The sequence below is a fragment of the Parasteatoda tepidariorum genome, chromosome 3 (genome assembly GCF_043381705.1).
Source record: "Parasteatoda tepidariorum isolate YZ-2023 chromosome 3, CAS_Ptep_4.0, whole genome shotgun sequence".
Lineage (NCBI taxonomy): Eukaryota > Metazoa > Arthropoda > Arachnida > Araneae > Theridiidae > Parasteatoda > Parasteatoda tepidariorum.
The window spans coordinates 24,358,100-24,363,811 of NC_092206.1; the positions used below are offsets into that span (position 1 = coordinate 24,358,100).

General features: G+C 27.8%; 1 long non-coding RNA gene across 1 annotated transcript; it reads left to right on the plus strand.

The window, feature by feature from the left end:
- The first annotated feature begins 2,268 nt into the window (after positions 1–2,268).
- LOC107450352 (uncharacterized) lies at positions 2,269–5,489 on the plus strand. Its single transcript, XR_001584908.3, has 3 exons — positions 2,269–2,364; positions 2,613–2,667; positions 5,287–5,489. It is a non-coding gene; the product is annotated as an uncharacterized lncRNA (long non-coding RNA).
- The last annotated feature ends 223 nt before the right edge of the window (positions 5,490–5,712 follow it).

Below are 5,712 nucleotides of genomic sequence, written 5' to 3' on the forward strand. Positions count from 1 at the left end.
AAAGTAAAAAACATAAATCGAGGCAATTAAAAAAAATTTAAAAATTATTTTAACTATTTTATCCTTATTTGTGCTCATTACGAGTGGATTTAAAATAAACGATTAAGCTCAATTCATCAAAAAAGAAAGAAAAACTAATTGCAAAATAAATATCTAAATAATGCACTAATGAATGTAGTAAAACCATGACATCTCAGATTTACTGCAATCTAGCAACCTTCCCGATAAATTGGCATTTTAGTTTATAGATTTTTTATCATAGGTTATAGATTTTTTTATTTACATTATCGCTTACATTACTAATATTTATGAAACCACGTTTCAAAAGTAGAACTATAAGCAAAATAGAAACTAAATGTAAACTAAATATAGAAAGAATGTACTATTCATTACAGTCAGGTCATCATAAGCGAAGATTAACCACAATTAACCATTTTTTCCGATGAATAACCACTTTAGTATAAGAAATATATATTTTTAATTTCCATTGTAGTTTATTTTACCAAGATTTGTGGAAACGTGTTACAAACGTGTCATTGTTAATAAAATAATTATTTAAGAATTACATCTCCCATAATCGATCAAAAATAAATTATTGTTAAGAAAGGTACAATAAGCTTGAAACTCGCCTGTGAATAAATAGAACTAGGGACTACCAAATATCACTGATAATATCTTTGAAATTTATTAACAAAAAATAATTTCTTAACAATGCGTGATGGTCAACTTAAGAGATCACCCTTTTTTTAAGATTAAGATCAAAGATTAAAATTGCCTCTTGTTGCCCAAATTCTATGTTCTAAGGCAAAACAGTTCTGGAGTCACAAGGGAAATACAAGCACAGACAAACTTCTTTATTTTCATAAATATTTAAATTTTCTATTAATCAGAACACATGCGCAGTTGTAGGATTTCATCCATATTAGTTTTTTATGCAATCTTTTAAACATTACTTTTAAAAACAATAATAAGTGTTCTATAAATATTAATTGTTCTAAGTTTTTTTTTTCACCTGTCTTTGCGTTGAGTATAAATTTAATAAAAATGAACATTGCAAATTGTAAAAAATATGAATGGTAACAAGTGTGTCATATATGGAAAGCTGTGTAAAAAATATTTTATTAAGTTAAGTTTCGGTATTTTAACCACTTAATGTGTTGTCGGAATGAAATCCAATAATGAATGATGAGGCTATCAATTAAACAATAAAATAAGAGCAATTGAAAAGTAAATGACGAAAAGGTTTTGCATCTAAAAATTAATAAAAAAATACAATCTGCAGTAACACGAAGATGGAAAAAAGGTGAATATTTCTCTTCATTGACCTCAAATTCATAAATTTTTCAGTTGAAGCTTCACGCTTACATTTGAACGAAAAATGGTTGACATAATTTTTTAAGATTCTGTTTTTACCTAAAGTTTTGGCAAATGTGGCTTATATTATTTTATTTATTTTATAACCGTCGTTGAACAGTCGACCCAATTTTTATGGATTTACGACTACCAGTGTTCAGCCTTGTAATTTTGAACCCAATCCAGAAGACAAGGGAACTCCTGGATCGAGTATTGGGAGGAATTTGCCTTCGTGGAGGAATTTTTGATGGAGCTAACCCGCATTTGCGATACATGGAGAGGAAGACCACGATAAACACCCATGGTTAGCCTGACGGCAAGGGGACTCTAATCCATGATCCGTCTACCACTGAGGATATTTCACGTCAGCACCGTGGTCAGTGGAAGCCGGATGCGGAATTCGTATAGACTTCGATTCGAATCTGGTTAGACGCATTGGAAGACGAACGCTCTACCCCCTGAGCCCTCACGGCAAGAAAATGTGGCTTATTGAATAAATCGTTTTCCTTTTCAGTTGGAAATAAAAGTTATGAAACCCTAACTTATGAAACCTTTACAAGAGCACCCCCATCTAACGCTGTAATACAAACTTTCTCCAAAACTTCTTATTTGTGCTGCTACCAAAATTATGCAAGTAGCATTTATATTACGCATTTACATAAAAATCTTAATTAAACTTACCGACTGCAATTAATGCGACGTTAATTAAGAAAAGCGTCAAGCGACTCAATTGTAATAAAGTACTTAAAAGGAAACTAATTGGGTGTATATTTTTCAGCTAAAAATACATTGAACCGAAATACCTAACTACAAGATCTTTTGATTCATCATCAATTTCACCAATTCTATTGTTTCAATAAAAGTCAATTGTTTAAAAGAATAGTTAGTGCATCTATTTGTAGTTAAATTAAATATATTCTCTCGTGAGAGAAAATGTATTTAAGAAAAGAATGGCAATTAGACTTCACAGAACATTGAATTTAAGGAAAGGATTTGTTAGTAAATGTAGAGGTAAGCTTTCAATAGATAGTTAAGTAACAATTTGGAACGTACGTTTCTTTAAATCTTCTATTTGCATATAGATTGTCTTACTGCAAGAATTGCGAAGTTAAGTGTAAAATAAACTCTTTTTTTTAGTTTCTTAAATTATTTGCAATTGTTTGCATCATTTTTCTTAACTGTGTTTTTTGCATTGCTGTTTTTTTGCCATTTTCTTACACTTAAAAGAGTAACAAATTAAATAAACATTTCCTTTTCAGAGGATGAATAAACTCAAAATTTTAACTCTTGTTATCATAATAATTAGCATATTTGGTGAGTATTTTTTTGTACTTCTAACAATTTCTTTTTTCAGCTTTAAATAACATAATTTCAGAACAGGATTTTTACTTAAAAGTTTTGCACAAAATTTAAATTTTTAACAAACGAATAAAATTTGACAATTATTAACACTGGAAAGACTGAAACTTAGAATATACCTACATTGCCCAAAAGCAGTCAAAATGACTGGATTTTAAAAGAATAAATAATGTGTAAAGAAATTTGTTTAATATTAATTTTTAATATTTTGTACATCATTTATAGTTATATAACAAGTTATTAGTAAATATTAACAATAAGAAAAATGTATCTGTTGTACAAAATTCCAAGAAATTGTGTCATTATATACATCATTGTTTTTCTAATTGAATCTAAAAGCAGTCAAAATGACTTCCCTAGGCAATCTAGTGTTAAAATAGCACAGATGAGTGCTTCTCAAATGCTGAAGGCAATTAGGTTCAACCACAGGTATTTCTGAATTCTAGCAATATTTATGCTGTGTGCTCTAAACTATCACTACTTATTAAATAAATAATCCCAAGAAACGGAAGCGTAAAATATAACTTTAAATAAAAAAATTCATCCGATTCAAAAATATACTGATTGGATGTAATAGTCGACATGTTTCAAATGTACAAAAATATGAGCCCATGTTCATGACTTGTCAGACGTGAATGAAAGGGAACAAAAGTGATTTCAAATTTAAAATGTGAAGTTCTTTACGTTTTACATTTTAAATCACATCTTTTCACGTCTGTCAAGTCTTGAAAATGAGCGTCTATTTTTAAACACTTGTATCATGGCGACTATTATGTCCACTGTGCATATTTTTGAAGCAAAGGAATTTTCAATCATATAATTCACTACTCATGTAAATTTACATAAAACATCATCATTATTAACATCATTAAATAAAAGTAACATAAAAATAAGCATTTTCATTGAGTTACAAGCAATATATTTATGAAAAAAAAACTATTGGTGCTCTGCACGTCACATGATTATGACAATACTATTTTTTATGTTTCAGAAAATGGCATTTTGTTGGCACATTTCTTTTATTTGTTAAAAAATTATCAAGTAACATATCCTATTTAATCTTACACTTAGTAATATTTTTTATTTAAAAACAACCAGTTTTTTTTGCTGTTACTCTGCATCGATTGTCTTTTACTTGAACATTTCTTTAATCAGTTTATCGAAAACTTTTGATACAATTTAATTCCTTTCACCAAGCCGAATTATTAATTTGTTCTAAAAATTTTACCGTGAATTATATTTAAACCCTTTTGTTATCAGAGCATAAAACTTAGATCAGTCTTAAGCTAACACTGGTGAGTAACCCTAATACGTACAGATAATTTATCTTTTATACTTTTCTGTTATTTTATAGTTTATTAAACTCAAAAATGCAAAGCTCTTATTTCATTTCTGTGTTAATATGAAAATTTTTTTTTTAAATTCTGCACTGTAAAAACTTTTTAGTGTATATCAACGCTAAAATGGTGTCAATAACGTTACCCCAAAGTGGTGCAGGGAAACACCATAAGTAACTCTTGGATCTAGGTGTCTCACAACGCCAAAAAATATATTTAACACTATTTCGTGCACGCTACTATTTTGTTATTCAGCAAAACTAAAATTGATAATTATAGTAAAATATGATACACATAAGAGTCAGTAATGTTATTTTAACGATGTAATATAGAGTAAAAATTATTAATTTAGGATTCATCTACAAAATATATCTTAGAATCAAATTAGTTTGCTAATCAAACATGTACGCAGCGCAGAGAAAATATTATGAATTGATACTTGGTTTTAGCAAAGCCGAATAAGATAGTAGTTAAAGTACACGCATTTTTATAACACTTTACTTCTGAGGAATGCTCAGCACTGCATGAGGCGAAATCGAACTTTCACGTTCTTTGCTAGATTTTAAACAAGAAATATCGATCACGTGACGGTTTCTAATGTTACACTAAAATTGGTAAAAATAATTCATGAATTAGGTAAATGAATCTGATCTTGGTGCTATACACCACAATTTCTACAGGGCGGTTTCACTAATTATTTAATCAGAATCTATAAACGTAACAAGTATTTCAGTACTCTAGATTCGAACAAAAGTTGCTTATTTTAACTGCAGAGATTATTAAAAAGGCGGCAGAGAGAAAATACAATTAAAAAATTTTGAAGAATTGTTCCATTTATAAGTGTGTAAGTTGAACATTTCCGCTATATAAGTTTTAAATGCATATTTTTAAATGTAGGTGTAAGACATTGAATTGAAGACGACGAAAGAATAAAGAATGACGTGTTTAATTTTTTTTAACTATTTGCATCACTTAATCATGCAATTTAAATTGCATTTTTTAAATTAACAAATAATATCTATTTTATTATTTTATTTATCGTATGTGCAACTATATCTTATATATTTATTAATTTCAATTTTAATTTAATTAATAATTTTAATGTGAAATTTTCATTTTTGTGTATGTCTTCTTTTGTATATTTCATCTTTTGTTTTGTTTTGTATATTTCATCTTTTAATAGTTTCTTATTAAATATTTAATTTTCTAATGTTTTTTTTATCATTAATCATTCAAGTTTCTAATGCACAGCAAGATTTGAACATACCATTTAGAGATGGAAATGAAACTTGCCCGCTACCTACTAAAGACTGTGAATTTTACTGCCAGAACAAAGGCTACAAAGGAGCCAAATGTTGGCTTATATTAGTTTGTCTTTGTTTCATATGAGCTCTGTTTCTAAGATTTTAATATTTCCTTAATAAATGTAATAAGTTTTCATTTGTATGCTTTTTCTTCTTTGGAAAATATTACTTTGTAAAAAATTATATTTTTAATAAATATATGTTAAAAATTGCCATTTGAAATCTGTCACATATCTCTTTATTTTCCTTTGTTAAAATTACATAAAATTTTTGTTGATATTTTTTACTTTGTCATAAGTTATTTTAAATTTAAGGAATAATCATGTTTGTTCATACATTTATTTAAAAATGTAAGTTTT